Source organism: Balaenoptera borealis (genome assembly GCF_965194805.1).
Source record: "Balaenoptera borealis genome assembly, chromosome: 1".
In the NCBI taxonomy this organism is placed as follows: Eukaryota; Metazoa; Chordata; class Mammalia; order Artiodactyla; family Balaenopteridae; genus Balaenoptera; species Balaenoptera borealis.
In genome coordinates this window covers 21956202-21973398 of record NC_138860.1, presented here as the reverse complement: position 1 = coordinate 21973398, position 17197 = coordinate 21956202, and the positions used below count along the sequence as shown (strand labels likewise).

Sequence of the window (17197 nt, the reverse complement as noted above, 5' to 3'; positions counted from 1 at the left end):
TATCTATTTTACATATAGTAGTGTGTGTATGTCAATCCCAATCTCCCTCCCCTACGTCCCCCCTTGGTAACCATAAGTTTGTTTTCTATGTCTGTGACTCTATTTCTGTTCTGTAAATAAGTTCATTTGTACCATTTATCTAAAAAAAAAAGTGATATATGTATAACTGATTCACTTTGCTGTACAGCAGGAACTAACACAACATTGTAAATCAACTCTACTCCAATAAAAACTAATCTAAAAAAAAAAAAAAAGGAATCAAGTGTAGCCAGTATTCCTCAGGACATAGAAAGGTCTTGCTTGGGGAAAACAAGAGCCCCTAGAACTCTCTGAGAGAGACAAGGAAGTCAGAGATCATGTTTTAGATTTCTCACACTCTAATTGTGATGATTAAAGGTCGGCAAACTCTCTCATTTGGTAACAAACCCAAAGGTATGCCAGGAATAAGATAGGATTTGAAATATGCAATAGGCAATGTGAATACCCGCTATGGTGACTTTTCAGATGGGGAAGAGGGAATAAAAAACAATGAATGCTAATTAGTTTACATTAATCAAGCTTGTATCCGGCTGCTTTTTTTTTTTCTTTCCAGAACTCGTAAGTGTGAGGAAGCAGGTTATTCAAATTTCACCCCTGTTTTTCAAAAATTAATAAGGGCCATACATTAGTGTAACATTCTGCCTGCTTCATAGAATATATTAGTAAAGGTTTTAATTACCGAAATTATACAGTCATAAAAAGATGATTTAATGAAAGCAATCATATCATTTGCATTCTGGGCCTGCCTGCACGCAAGACACTGCAAAGAGCAGTAAATTAGACTGACGAGGAGTCGAATAATTACCACCATTGTAATTCTGCCTGAGGACCCTAGGCTCATATGACTTCAAGCTCCAAGTAAATACCTGTTTGAGTGACAAGAAAACCAGCTTCGTCTGAGAAGGAGGATTAGAGATGACAATGGAGTCCTAAAATCTCTTTTCTTTTCCAGTATCCAGAGCTTGTCTTTCCTGGAGGAATGCATTATGACCTCATCTCAGATAAGGGAAAATTAATTGGTATGCTCTTTTGTTGAAGAGGGTTTTTTGGTGGTTAAAATAATTAGAGTCGAGTCTGGAAGTGATGGCCTGGGTATAAAAAAGGACAGATGATTTTATTATTCTCATTTTTTCCCCACATGACAGGACAACAGGTGTGTGTGTGTGAAATCGTGCACAGAGCAGAGCTGCGTCCTTTGGGTTTGTAAAACAAAACCCTAAGTGTGGGCAGGTGGAGCCTGACCTGCCCCCGTTCCCGGGTCCTCCTGGGTTTTCCCCACAAAAGGGGGCAAACGTAGTGACACATAAACAACACTGGTGGGTGCTGTTGAGAGCCCAGTGAGGGGCCATATGGAATTATTTAAAGGGCAGTGGTGGTGGCCTTGGGGAAGGGTCAGGGGCCTGACTTGGTTTATTCTCCTGAGATTTATATCAACCCTCAGGTGTAAATTCTGGTTTCCCAAGTTACATTTTGCAAAGTCTCCTACTATACCCCCTACTCTGTGTACCCCAGGGGTACCCCTCCTTTGATGTGTTATTGATGCCAGGACTTCAGAGATGAGGGGTACACTTGAGCCTTTGTTTCTTTTCTATGATCAAATCAAAGGATGTCCTTTGTGGACCTACAATGTGTGAGACCCTGTGTTGGGCTGGCATAGGGTACAGGGGGGGACATTGCCCGCACCCCATAATAATGATGTGAGTGCAAGGTACACATCATTTGTACACTCAGAAAGAGAGAAGTTCAGTGTCACAGGGACCTAATTATGGGGGGAAAAAACCGCATTCATATGAGCTGAGTAAAGGATTCTTGGAAAAGTCTGCATTGAAGGACAGGAAGGAGATGGGGTCAGGGCATTATTATTATTATTAGGCTAGAACCGTCATCTGTTCTTGGAAGATGCAAAGGCTGAAGCTTAGAGAGGCTGCTAAAGGCCACGTGGTGGGAGCGTGTGAAGCCAGGACATGCATCCGTGTCTGAAGCCCGCGCCTCTGTGCTTTTTTGTCCCCAGCGATGTCCTGCTAGGGCTGGAGGGAGCCGATGAGTCATCCTGCTTAGCTCTGAGCTTTCAGGGATAAGTAAAGCCGCTGGGTCCAGAGAAGGGAAGTGACTGGGCCGAAGTCAGCCAGGGACAGAGTCAGGGCTGCACTTTGGTAAAGAGGACGGGCAGCTGAGAACAGTCACAGAGGTCCCGTTGCGTGTAGGAGGGGACCGCAGGGCCAGGCAGGGTCTTGCTGATGCCAATCACAAGCTCCGGAGAGAGGAGGCGTGCGGGCAGCTAGAGGCCCAGAGGAACGTACACGGCGCAGGCAATGATTAGAAAGTGAGGAAGGGGGATTGAAAAGAGAGACGTGCTGTTTCTGTGCCGCAGGAAGTACAGAAGATACATAGATACACTCATCAGGGACCTGGGCCCCCTGCCTGTCTGGGAGGTCCGCTGAGCCAGGGCTGGGGGCGGGTCTCCCTTGCCACTAGGTCAGAGGTGCCAAGGGTGGTTATGGACCCGGCTACCTGCAGGGGGCGCCTGCTCTGTGCTCATCACTGTGCCAAGAGGCTGGACAATGAGAAGTCTGCCTAAGGAACTGAGGAGTTGCTGGGGAGAAATCCTCAGGGAAGAGATCAGTTAGCCAGGCTCGGGTTTAGTGCTTGGAGGGTAGGGCAATTCCGAAAAGAAGTAATATTACTGAGTGTTTGCTCTGTGCCACACGCTATTCTAAGCATGTGGCATATATTAATTTTTAAAATTCTCCCACCTCTGAAGTAGGAAGTATTACGTCTTCTTTTACCAGATGAGGAAGGGGAGACGCAGAGAGTTTCGGTAACTTGAGTGGGAACACATAGTGAGCAGCAGAGCCCGGCTTCAGATCCAGAACCTGGGATGTCGACAGCGAGGCTGCACCGCGTAGCATAGCACAGGGGCTGTCACTCGGACGCGTGTCCCAGCCAAGTCCCCAGGGACTGAGTCCCGTGGTGGAGCCAGAAGAGGAGAGAGCTGCAGATAAAGACTGAAGGTTGTTTCCTTAAACGTTTCAGAGAGTCCGGGGCAGAGGTCGGTGCTGCTTTGGTACCTACACGACAAACCCCAAAGAGGGAGAGAGGACAGCACAGCTTTGTGCAGTGGGATCCCAGGGTGCCTGACGCTGCTTGGGTACCTGCCCAGAGGGCGCTACTCTGGAGGTGACTGCAGCTCTGCCTGGTGAGCACAGCGGTTCCCAGAGGAAAGGGCTGGGGCTGATTCCCGGGCACAGTGAGACAACCCTGGATCTAGAAATGCCATATGGCAAGGGACAAGGGGACTGACTCCGTAGCTGGCGTCCATAACCATGGGTTATGCTGTGCAAAGCATCCGGTATTTCCAGGTCTCCTGAACTTTGCACTGAGCCATACAACCTCGTTCCAGGTGGTGGTACTTGCCTTCATTCAGGGGGGTTGGCGGGTCTGAAGAACGTTTCTCCAGCTACAGCATGGAGCCCACGCATTTGCTGGTGAGTGTTTACCTGACCAGGAGACGGGTTGTCGGCCTGAAGTCAAAAGCAGCTCCATGGTGGCGAAAGCTGTGCTGTACTTCCCGATGCCTCCTCTAAAATGAAGGATTTATTCTCCCCGCTGCTGCCAGTTTACCGCCGAGGACTGGGAACTGCCCTCAACAGAAGACAGTTGCCTTGCCCAACTTCATGCCCCTTCCAGGGGCTAAATGGCATCCAATGACTGGACGATGTAGGGGTACAAAGGCCTGGGGCCCTTGCCCGGCTGGGGACGACTCTGAAGGATTGTCCCAGCTCCAGAGCTCCCTGTGGGAACGGCTGAGGCTTTTGTTGTGCCTTTGTCACAGCCCGACCCCTCTCTCAGCTCAGTCCTGCTTCAGTTCTCGTGGGGAGCAGGCCCAGTACGTGTCCTGTTGTCACCCCATCGCCAAGGCAGTTTTAACACCCAACGTGTGACAAGGGCCAAGATCCAGACTATATGGCTCTCTTTTAACTCTTATGGGAAGTCTAAGAAAAAGAGTTAAAGATGAGGATTGGAGATCTGAAGCTGGAAGGTTCTGGCCTCTGTTCCCCACCTCACATGTTGGGTTTGTGGAATCTCAGGGCTCAGGAACTCTGCAGTGGCTGTCCATGTTTCCAACTGCTGGATGATTAAAAGAGTAAAATCGTTGAAAAATAGGGTATTTGATTAGCCAAATTAGCCGAATGATTGAAAAAACAAGTATGTATACAATACAAATCAGTCCTAGGAATTACATGATAATAGAAAGTGAGGATGGGCATTCTAAAACAGGAGACCACAGGATAAATGCAACTCTAGTTCTTAGGGAGCTGAAGTTAAAATGATGACAGGTCATTATTAAGAAAAAAACAATAAAGAATTGTTTATGGGTTTATCCCAATCCTAATTTGATTGCCTCTTTGGGGAAGCCATGTAAAAGAGCAAATGATTTGAAAACAGAGAGATGCAAAAAAGAAGAAGAAAAAAAGGAAAAAAGAAAAGATCTTTCACAAAGTAACTTCCCCTTGAATTTTGAGAGGTTCTTTCTGGAAAAACTCCAAATGCTATTGCTTGCTCTGCTTTCAATATAATATCAGCAGATTCTGTATGATCCAAGAATGTATTCAACTCTGAACCCACGGGGTGGTTCAGAGATATGAAAGCGATAATACGACCTTGGCCAATTCACTTCCCCTCTCTGGACACCAGTTTCCTCATCTGAGAGGTTTAGATCACCTCAGTTTCTCCACGCTGTGTTCCATGAAACACCAGTGACCCGTGAGACATTAACCAGTCACACGCAAGAAAAGTTCTGTGATCGAGTCAGCTTGGGGAAAGCTGCATACCGTAGTACTCTTTTGTGTATAAACAGTGCATATAATATATTAACACATTGCTTCCCAGTATTTTTTGCATGATTGCACACATAGAAAATGATGATATTCTATTTCTGTAGCTCACTGGAGTAAACAGGAGGGGATTTACATTTACATATATTACATTTTTCTGTATATTACATACTTGTGATTAGAAAATGAAATACAAAGTCTTACTTTTTGAAAATAATCTTTAATGAAAAACTTGATCTTGCTTTCACGAACTTACTTTTTAATATTGGGTTTTATATTTGAGATGGTTGCACATAAATCTTAATCAAGATTTTAATAGTTAGCATTGGAGCACATATGTTGTAGCAAATGGCAGAATAATGTCTTTTATTTCTCAGCTGGCGGAAACTTTCCCCTCGCCACTAGCCACAATTTATATAATTTGATCTCTTTAAGTTGTACTTTAAGGGTAAGATGATTCTTTATTTAAATCCAGCAGCTTTTCTTCTTCTTTCATTACCAAATATAATATCTTATGATATTAATATCTTATGATAATGTGAATGGATTTAGAATGCAATCAAATTTGATCATATTAGTATTTCTAAATAATAATGAAGCTTTTCCTTAAGCCTACACAAATATGCTTCTATTGGTCTTTAATCATTTTTAGGATTCATATATTAGTCTTGATTAATATCACCAGTAAATCACATTAACCCCACTTATCAAAAGGTAAATTTTGCTTTGAATTCAAAACGTTGTCCACCCACATTTATATGTTTTCATGCAGTTCTTATAATTTTTCATTAATTTCTATCAGATGCTCAAACTTATTAGTTAAATCATTTAGAAAGTCATGAACTATTTTCTAATATATCTGTATAGTATGAATGATTCATAAATTAATTTTTAATTCTTCCTTTTGTCCATAAATTCCTGACACAATTCTCTCCCTGGCCGGCCAGTGCACTTCAGCATGAAACATCAGAAATGGGTATCGTGATACCATTTATGTAGAAAAAGCTGAAAACAGATGGGACGGTATAGCCTGAATTTCATTAGGTTCACCACTTTTATAGTATCATTCAATATAAATTCAGATCTATAGGTAAAATTGTTCATATGAAGACTTCTCTATGAATAAAATAAGGTATTACTGGTGTCTCACGATTTTCAGAATAAATGCTTGATGTACATCACTTACTTCTTCCTGTCACTGCAGCTATACCATCAATCCCTACATTTATGCAGGGTTTTGATGCTATTTGTTTCGATGCTTCCATCTATCACTTTGAATATTTCATCACCCGTGGTTCGTTTTGGCACTTCTTTGCAAAAGAGACATGCTTCTTCCAAGCTCCTTTCTTCAGGGATTCCTACCAATACAATTACTGAACACAATCACTAACATCTGTAGATTCATCAACCTGCTGTGGAGACATTTTGACTCCATAATTTGCCTGTGCGCCATCTGAAATGCTACGATGCACCTACTAATAGCATTATTCCAAAGTGCTCCCTTTTCTATTCCCTTTGCTTCATTGGTTCCAAACACAGGGCTGACAATTTCTAGGCAGCAGGGAAAATGAGCCATTAGGCAATTACAGGAGGCATGTTGGCTTTTAGTTATTAATTGCCTGACTTTTATCTAGCTTCTTCAGTTTGATCTGATATTGTTGTAACTGATCTTTTGAAGTTATTTGTTTCTTATTTTGCACTTGGAGATGCATAGAACGTTAGTTTTTTTTCCTGGCTAAGGTGGGTGTTTTGAGATAATATGTTGACAGAGTTTGCTTGGCATTATTCCTTCATTTTCTTTCTTTTACAAATTTTTAATTGTGACAAAATACACATGACATAAACTTTATCATCTTAACCATTTTAAGTGTACAGTTCAGTAGCGTTAATTATGTTCATATTGTTGTGCAACCAATGTCCAGAACCTTGTCATCTTGCAAAACTGAAATTCCACACCCATTAAACAACTCCCCATTTCCTCTTCCCCTCAGCCTCTGGTTACCAACATGCTACTTTCTGTCCCTATGATTTCTACCACTCTAGGTACCGCATATAAGTGGAATTATACAATATTTCTCTTTTTTGTGACTGCCTTATTTAATTTAGCATAATGTCCTCAAGGTTCATCCATGTTGGAACATGTGCCAGAATTTCCTTCCTATATAAGGCTGAATGATATTCCATTCTATGTATAGACCATACTTTGTTAGCCATTCATCCATCAGAACGCTTGGGTTGCTTCCACCTTTGGCTATTGTGAATTATGCTGTTATGAACATGAGTGTACAAACTTCTCTTTGAGACCCTGCTTTTAATTCTTTTGGGTATATAACCAGAAGTGGAATTGCTGGATCATATAGTAATTCTATTTTAAAATTTTTCCAGGAAGCTCCATGCTGTTTTCCATAGCAGCTGCATCATCTTATATTCCCATCAACAGTGTGCAAGTGTTCCAATTTCTCCACGTCCTCATCAACACTTATTATTTTCTGGGTTTTTGTTTTTTTTAATACTAGCATCCTAATGGGTGTGAGGTAGTATCTCATTGTGGTTTTGCCTTGCATTTCCCTAATGATTAGTGATGTAGAGCATCTTTTCATGTGTTTGTTGGCTATTTGCATGTCTTCTTTGGAGCAATATTTATTCAAGTCCTCTGCCCATTAAAAAAAACTGTTGAAAAATATTTACTGACAAGATTAATATTTACAGACACAGTAAAATATAGGTATATTTCATATTATTTAGTACACGGAAGTCACAATTCAAGTCCTAAAGAAAAAAAAAGGTAGTGATACGGAGCCTAACTTTATTATATAGTATCTGTGATATCATCTCATAGCTCTATAATTCCTTCAATTAAAAGCACAAATTCTCCAAATTCCTAAATGAGGATCTTTAGGTTTGTAGTACATCTTTAACAAAAACTGATCACCAACTTTATTTTTATTTATGTTTTATTGAGGTATAATTGACAAAATTGTACATATTTAAAGTATACAGTGTGATGATTTGATATAAGTATACACTGTGATTACCACACTCAAGTTAATTAGCATCCATCACCTTTTAAATTAATTTATTTTTTGATGAGGATGCTTAAGATCTACTCTTATCAAATTTCAAGTACACAATACAGTATTATTAACTATCCTCACTCTGCCATACATTAGATCCTCAGTGCTTACTCATAACTAAAAGTTTGTATACTTTAACTGAAATCTCCCCATATCTCCCACTCCCTAGCCCCTGGTAACCATTATTCTACTCTCTGTTTCTGTGAGTTTGCCTTTATTTTTTTTTAGAGTCCACATATAAGTGATAGCATGTGGTATTTGTCTTTCTTTTCCTGATTTTTTCACTTAACATAACACCCTCTAGGTTCATCCATGTTGTTGCAAATGGCAGGATATCCTTTTTATGGCCAAATAATATTCCATTACATTTATATTATATTTTCTCTATTCATTTGTCCACTGACAGACACTGTTTCCATGTCTTGGCAATTGTGAATAATGCTGCAACAAACATGGGAGTACAGATATTTCTTTGAAATATTGATTTTGCTCCCTTCAGATATATTCCCAGAAGTGGAATTGCACGATTATAAGGTAGTTCTATTTGTAATTTTTTGAGGAACCTCCATAATGTTTTCCATAATGGCTGCACCAATTTACATTGTGAGCAACAATTACAAGGATCCTCTTTTCTCCACGTCTTCGCCAACATTTATTAACTCTTGTATTTTTGATTTTAGCTATACTAACAGGTATGAGGTGATATCTCATTATAGTTCTGATTTGTATTTCCCTGATGATTAGTGATGTTGAGCAGCATTTCATTTGCCTGTTGGCCATTTGTATATATTCTTTGGGAAAAAAAAATGACTATCAGGTACCATGTCCATTTAAAAATTGGATTATAATTATTATTATTACTATTTGCTTTTTTTTTAATTCTCTCACTTTATAATTTAATAATATCAACACTGTTGTGCTAAATAATTACCCAACTGTTACAGGATAAAGCCACAGATATTGTTTACAACCTAAGGTACTTATTTTTTTCTACCTCATTTCCTTGTTTTTTAATTTTTTTTATTTTTAGTGAAGTATAGTTACAATATTATATTAGTTTCAGGTGTACAACATAGTGATTTGAGATTTTTATAAATTATACTCCATATAAAGTTATTATACAATATTGGCTATTTTCTCTGTGCTATACGTTACATCCTTATACCTTATTTGTTTTTATTTATTTAATTATTTATTCATTTATTTTTTAACATCTTTACTGGAGTATAATTGCTTTACAATACTGTGTTAGTTTCTGCTGTATAACAAAGTGAATCAGCTATATGTATACGTATATCCCCATATCCCTTCCCTCTTGCATCTCCCTCCCACCTCCCTATCCCACCCCTCGAGGTGGTCACAAAGCACTGAGCTGATCTCCCTGTGCTATGCAGCTGCTTCCCACTAGCTATCTATTTTACATTTGGTAGTGTATATATGTCCATGCCAATCTCTCACTTCATCCCAGCTTACCCTTCCCCCTCCCCATGTCCTCAGGTCCATTCTCTACATCTGTGTCTTTATTCCGGTCCTGCCCCTAAGTTCTTCAGAACCTTTTTTTTTTTTTTTTAGATTCCATATATATGTGTTAGCATACGGTATTTGTTTTTCTCTTTCTGACTTACTTCACTCTGTATGACAGACTCTAGGTCCATCCACCTCACTACAAATAACTCAATTTTGTTTCTTTTTATGGCTGAGTAATATTCCATTGTATATATCTGTCACATCTTTTTTTTTTTAACATCTTATTGGAGTATAATTGCTTTACAATGGTGTGTTAGTTTCTGCTTTATAACAAAGTGAATCAGTTATACATATACATATGTCCCCATATCTCTTCCCTCTTGCATCTCCCTCCCTCCCACCCTCCCTATCCCACCACTCTAGGTGGTCACAGAGCACTGAGCTGATCTCCCTGTGCTATGCGGCTGCTTCCCACTAGCTATCTATTTTACGTTCGGTAGTGTATATATGTCCATGCCACTCTCTCACTTTGTCCCAGCTTACCCTTTCCCCTCGCCGTATCCTCAAGTCCATTCTCTAGTAGGTCTGCATCTTTATTCCCGTCTTGCCCCTAGGTTCTTCTGACCATTTTTTTTCTTTTTTTTTTTTAGATTCCATATATATGTGTTAGCATACTGTATTTGTTTTTCTCTTTCTGACTTACTTCACTCTGTATGACAGTCTCTAGGTCCACCCACCTCACTACAAATAACTCAGTTTCGTTCCTTTTTATGGCTGAGTAATATTCCATTGTATATATGTGCCACATCTTCTTTATCCATTCTCTGTCGATAGACACTTAGGTTGCTTCCATGTCCTGGCTATTGTAAATAGTGCTGCAATGAACATTGTGGTACATGACTCTTTTTGAATTATGGTTTTCTCAGGGTATATGCCCAGTAGTGGGATTGCTGGGTTGTATGGTAGTTCTATTTGTAGTTTTTGAAGGAACCTCCATACTGTTCTCCATAGTGGCTGTATCAATTTACATTCCCACCAACAGTGCAAGAGGGTTCCCTTTCCTCCACTCCCTCTCTAACATTTATTATTTGTAGACTTTTTGATGATGGCCATTCTGACTGGTGTGAGGTGATAACTCATTGTAGTTTTGATTTGCATTTCTCTAATGATTAATGATGCTGAGCATTCTTTCATGTGTTTGTTGGCAATCTATCTTCTTTGGAGAAATGTCTATTTAGGTCTTCTGCCCATTTTTGGATTGGGTTGTTTGTTTTTTGATACTGAGCTGCATGAGCTGCTTGTATATTTTGGCAATTAATCCTTTGTCAGTTGCTTCGTTTGCAAAAATTTACTCCCATTCTGAGGGCTGTCTTTTCATCTTCTTTATGGTTTCCTTTGCTGTGCAAAAGCTTTTAAGTTTGATTAGGTCCCATTTGTTTATTTTTGTTTTTACTTCCCTTTCTCTAGGAGGTGGGTCAAAAAGGATCTTGCTGTGACTTATGTCATAGAGTGTTCTGCTTATGTTTTCCTCTAAGAGTTTTATCGTGCCTGGCATTACAGTTAGGTCTTTAATCCATTTTGAGTTTATTTTTTTGTATGGTGTTACGGAGTGTTCTAATTTCATTCTTTTACATGTAGCTCTCCAGTTTTCCCAGCACCACTTATTGAAAAGGCTGTCTTTTCTCCATTGTATATTTTTGCCTCCTTTATCAAAGATAAGGTAACTATATGTGCGTGGGTTTATCTCTGGGCTTTCTATCCTTCTCCATTGATCTATATTTCTGTTTTTGTACCAGTACCATACTGTCTTCATTACTGCAGCTTTGTGTGGAGTCTGAAGTCTGGGAGCCTGATTCCTCCAGCTCCATTTTTCTTTCTCAAGACTGCTTTGGCTATTCGGGGTCTTTGTGTTTCCATACAAATTGTGAATTTTTTTGTTCTAGTTCTGTGAAAAATGCCAGTGGTAGTTTGATAGGGATTGCATTGAATCTGTAGATTGCTTTTGGTAGTATAGTCATTTTCACAATGTTGATTCTTCCAATCCAAGAACATGGTATATCTCTTCATCTGTTTATATCATCTTTAATTTCTTTTATCAGTGTCTTACAGTTTTCTGCATACAGGTCTTTCGTCTCCATAGGTAGGTTTATTCCTAGGTATTTTATTCTTTTTGTCACAATGGTAAATGGGAGTATTTTCTTAATTTCTCTTTCAGATTTTTCATCAGTAGTGTATAGGAATGCAGGAGATTTCTGTGCATTAATTTTGTATCCTGCTACTTTACCAAATTTATTGATTAGTTCTAGTAGTTTTCTGGTAGCATCTTTAGGATTCTCTATGTATAGTATCATGTCATCTGCAAACAGTGACAGTTTTACTTCTTCTTTTCCAATTTGGATTTCTTTTATTTCTTTTTATTCTCTGATTGCCATGGCTAAAAATTCCAAAACTATGTTGAATAATAGTGATGAGAGTGGGCAACCTTGTCTTGTTCCTGATCTTAGTGGGAATGGTTTCAGTTTTTCACCATTGAGAATGATGTTGGATGTGGGTTTGTCATATATGACCTTTATTGTGTTCAGGTAAGTTCCCTTTACGCCTACTTTCTGGAGAGTTTTTATCATAAGTGGGTGTTGAATTTTGTTGAAAACTTTCTCTGCATCTATTGAGATGATCATATGGTTTTTCTCCTTCAATTTGTTAATATGGTGTATCACATTGATTGATTTGCATATATTGAAGAATCCTTGCATTCCTGGCATAAACCCCATTTGATCATGGTGTATGATCCTTTTAATGTGCTGTTGGATTCTGTTTGCTAGTATTTTGTTGAGGATTTTTGCATCTATGTTCATCAGTGATATTGGCCTGTAGTTTTCTTTTTGGTGACTTCTTTGTCTGGTTTTGTTATCAGGGTGACAGTGGCCTCGTAGAATGGGTTTGGGAGTGTTCCTCCCTCTGCTATGTTTTGGAAGAGTTTGAGAAGGATGAGTGTTAGCTTTTCTGTAAATGTTTGATAGAATTCGCCTGTGAAGCCATCTGGTCCTGGGCTTTTGTTTTTTGGAAGATTTTTAATCACAGTTTCAATTTCAGTGCTTGTGATTGGTATGATTATATTTTCTATTTCTTCCTGGTTCAGCATCGGAAGCTTGTGGTTTTCTGAGAATTTGTCCATTTCTTCCAGGTTGTCCATTTTATTGGCATATAGTAGCTTGTCGTAAACCCTCATGATCCTTTGTATTTCTGCAGTGTCAGTTGTCACTCCTCCTTTTTCATTTCTAATTCTATTGATTTGAGTCTTTTCCCTTTTATTCTGGATGAGTCTGGCTAATGGTTTATCAATTTTATTTATCTTCTCGAAAAACCAACTTTTAGTTTTATTGATCTTTGCTATTGTTTCCTTCATTTCTTTTTCATTTATTTCTGATCTGATCTTTATGATTTCTTTCCTTCTGCTAACATCGGGTTTTTTTTTTTTGTTCTTCTTTCTCTAATTGTTTTAAGTGTAAGGTTAGGTTGTTTATTTGAGATTTTTTCTTGTTTCTTGAGGTAGAATTATATTGCTATAAACTTCTCTCTGAGAACTGCTTTTGCTGCATCCCTTAGGTTTTGGGTCGTCGTGTTTTCCTTGTTATTTGTTTCTAGGTATTTTTTGATTTCCTCTTTGATTTCTTCAGTGATCTCTTCGTTATTTAGTAGTGTATTGTTTTGTCTCCATGTGTTTGTATTTTTTACAGTTTTTTTCCTGTAATTGATATCTAGTCTTATAGCATTGTGGTTGGAAAAGATACTTGATACGATTTCAATTTTCTTAAATTTACCAAGGCTTGATTTGTGACCCAAGATATGATCCATCCTGGAGAATGTTCCATGAACACTTGAGAAGAAAGTTTATTCTGTTGTTTTGGGATGGATTGTCCTATAAATATCAATTAAGTCCATCTTGTTTAATGTATCATTTAAAGCTTGTGTCCCTTATTTATTTTCATTTTTGATGATCTGTCCATTGGTGAAAGTGGGGTGTTAAAGTCCCCTACTATGATTGCGTTACTGTCAATTTCCCCTTTTATGGCTGTTAGCATTTGCCTTATGTATTGAGGTGCTTCTATGTTGGGTGCATAAATATTTACAATTGTTATATCTTCTTCTTGGATTGATCTTTTGATCATTAGGTAGTGTCCCTCTTTGTCTCTTGTAATAGTCTGTATTTTACAGTCTGTTTTGTCTGATATGAGAATTGCTACTGCATCTTTCTTTAGATTTCCATTTGCATGGAATATCTTTTTCCATCCCCTCACTTTCAGTCTGTTTGTGTCCCTGGGGCTGAAGTGGGTCTCTTGTAGACAGCATATATACGGGTCTTGTTTTTGTATCCATTCTGCCAGTCTATGTCTTTTGGTTGGAGCATTTAATCCATTTACATTTAAGGTAATTATTGATATGTATGTTCCTATTACCAGTTTCTTAATTGTTTTGGGTTTGTTATTGTAGGTCTTTTCTTTCTCTTGTGTTTCCTGCCTAGAGAAGTTCCTTTAGCATTTGTTGTAAAGCTGGTTTGGTGGTGTTGAATTCTCTTAGCTTTTGCTTGTCTGTAAAGTTTTTAAGTTCTCTGTCGAATCTGAATGAGATCCTTGCTGTGTAGAGTAATCTTGGTTGTAGGTTTTTCCCTTTCATCACTTTAAATATGTCCTGCCACACCCTTGTGGCTTGCAGAGTTTCTGCTGAAAGATCAGCTGTTAACCTTATGGGGATTCCCTTCTACGTTATTTGTTGCTTTTCTCTTGCTTCTTTTAATATTTTTCCTTTGTAGTTAATTTTTGAAAGTTTGATTAATATGTGTCTTGGTGTGTTTCTCCTTGGATTTATCCTGTATGGGACTCTCTGTGCTTCCTGGACTTGACTGACTATTTCCTTTCCCATATCAGGGAAGTTTTCAACTATAATCTCTTCAAATATTTTCTCAGTCCCTTTCTTTTTCTCTTCTTCTTCTGGAACCCCTTTAATTCGTATGTTGGTGCATTTAATGTTGTCCCAGAGATCTCTGAGACTGTCCTCAATTCTTTTCATTCTTTTTTTCTTTATTCTGCTCTGTGGTAGTTATTTCCACTATTTTATCTTCCAGATCAGTTATCTGTTCTTCTGCCTCAGTTATTCTGCTATTGATTCCTTCTAGAGAATTTTTAACTTCATTTATTGTGTTGTTCATCATTGTTTGTTTGCTGTTTAGTTCTTCTAGGTCCTTGTGAAATGTTTCTTGTATTTTCTCCATTCTATTTCCAAGATTTTGGATCATCTTTCCTATCATTACTCTGAATTCTTTTTCAGGTAGACTGACTATTTCCTCTTTATTTGTTTGGTCTGGTGGGTTTTTACCTTTCTCCTTCATCTGCTGTGTATTTCTCTGTCTTCTCATTTTGCTTAACTTACTGTGTTTGGGGTCTCCTTTTCATAGCCTGCAGGTTCGAAGTTCCCGTTGTTTTTGATGTCTGCCCCAAGTGGGTAAGGTTGGTTCAGTGGGTTGTGTAGGTTTCTTGGTGGAGGGGACTGGTGCCTGTGTTCTGGTGGACAAGGTTGGATCTTGTCTTTCTGGTGGGCAGGACCACATCCGGTGGTGTGTTCTGGGATGTCTGTGACCTTATTATGATTTTAGGCTGCCTCTCTGCTAATGGGTGGAGTTGTGTTCCTGTCTTGCCAGTTGTTTGGCATGGGGTGTCCAGCACTGCAGCTTGCTGGTCATTGAGTGGAGCTGGGTCTTTGTGTTCAGACGGAGAACTCTGAGAGAGCTCTCTCCGACTGATATTACGAGGGGCCAAGAGGTCTCTGGTGGACCAATGTCCTGAACTCGGCTCTCCCACCTCAGAGGCTCAGCCTTGACACCTGGCCAGAGCACCAAGACCCCGTATACCACGCAGCTCAGAAGTAAAGTGAGAAAAAAGTAAAACAAAATAAAATAAAAAAGTTATTAAAATAAAAATTAAAAATTTATTAAAATAAAAAATTAAAAAGTAATTTAAAAAAAAGAAGAGAGCAACTAAACCAATAAACAAATCCACCAATTATAACAAGCGCTAAAAACTATACTAAAAAAAACCTGACAGACAGAACCCTAGAACAAATGGTAAAAGCAAACCTATACAGATAAAATCAGACAAAGAAGCATACACATACACACTCACAAAAAGAGAAAAAGGAAAAAAAATCTATATATATATAAAAAAAGAAACAGAGCAACCAAATCAATAATTAAATCTACCGATGAGAATAAGCTCTAAATACTAAACTAAGATAAACATAAAACTAGAAACAAATTAGATGCAGAAAGCAAACCCCAAGTCTACAGTTGCTCCCAAAGGCCACCACCTCAGTTTTGGGATGATTCATTGTCTATTCAGGTATTCCAGAGATGCAGGGTACATCAAGTTGATTGTGGAGATTTAATCCACTGCTCCTGAGGTTGCTGGGAGAGATTTCCCTTTCTCTTCTTTGTTCGCACAGCTCCTGGGGTTCAGCTTTGGATTTGGGCCCGCCTCTGTGTGTAGGTCACCTGAGGGTGTCTGTTCCCCACCCAGACAGGACGGAGTTGAAGTAGCAGCTGATTAGGGGGCTCTGGCTCACTCAGGCCGAGGGGACGGAGGGGTACGAATGCGTGGCGAGCCTGCGGCAGCAGAGGCCGGCGTGACATTGCAACAGCCTGAGGCGTGCCCTGTGTTCTCCTGGGGAAGTTGTCCCTGGATCACGGGACCCTGGCAGTGGCGGGCTGCACAGTCTCCCGGGCACACAGACTTCCTGGTGGCTGCAGCAGCAGCGTTAGCATTTCATGCCTGTCTCTGGGGTCCGCGCTGATAGCCACAGCTCGTGCCTGTCTCTGGAGCTCGTTTAGGCGGTGCTCTGAAACCCCTCTCCTCACGCACCCCGAAAAAATGGTCTCTTGCCTCTTAGGCAGGTCCAGACTTTTTCCCAGAGTCCCTCCTGCCTATCTGTGGCTCACTAGCCCCCTCCAGGCTGTGTTCACACAGCCAACCCCAGTCCTCTCCCTGGGATCTGACCTCTGAAGCCCGAGCCTCAGCTCCCAGCTGCCGCCCGTCCTGGCAGGTGAGCAGACAAGCCTCTCAGGCTGGTGAGTGCTGGTCGGCACTGATCCTCTGTGCAGGAATCTCTCCCCTTTGCCCTCTGCACCCCTGTTACTGTGCTCTCCTCTGTGGCTCTGAAGCTTCCCCGCCCACACCCCACCTCTGCCAGTGAAGGGGCTTCCTAGTGTATGGAAACCTTTCCTCCTTCACAGCTCCCTCCCAGAGGTGCAGGTCCTGTCCCTATTGTTCTGTCTCTTGTTTTCTCTTTTTTCTTTTGCCCTATTCAGGTATTTGGGGAGTTTCTTGCCTTTTGGGAAGTCTGAGGTTTGCTGCCAGCATTCAGTAGGTGTTCTGTAGGAGTTGTTCCACATGTAGATGTATTTTTGATGTATTTGTGGGGAGGCAGGTGATCTCCATCTTAGTCCTCTGCCATCTTGAAGGTCGGTCTACTATTTGCTATTAATTTATATGAGTTCTTCACATATTTTAGGTACTAACCCCTTGTCAGATGTGTGGTTTGCAAATATTTTCTCTCATTCTGCATGTTGCCTTTTCATTTCATTGGTTACTTCCTTCACTGTGCACCAGTTTTTTAGTTGATATGATCCTGTTTGTTTATTTTTGCTGTTGTTGCTTGTGCTTTTGGTGTCATATCCAAAAACTCATTGCCAAAACTAATGTCAAGAGGTTTTCCCCTATGTTTTCTCCTCGA

At 39.9% G+C, this 17197-nt stretch overlaps 1 long non-coding RNA gene across 1 annotated transcript in view; it reads left to right on the top strand.

Annotated features, from left to right (window-relative positions):
• The window catches only part of LOC309627845, a 56888-nt gene extending 47204 nt beyond the window's left edge, over window positions 1–9684 (top strand). The window contains exon 5 of the long non-coding RNA XR_014243988.1: window positions 992–9684. This is a non-coding gene — a long non-coding RNA (uncharacterized lncRNA). The remainder of the gene's footprint in view (window positions 1–991) is intronic.
• The last annotated feature ends 7513 nt before the right edge of the window (window positions 9685–17197 follow it).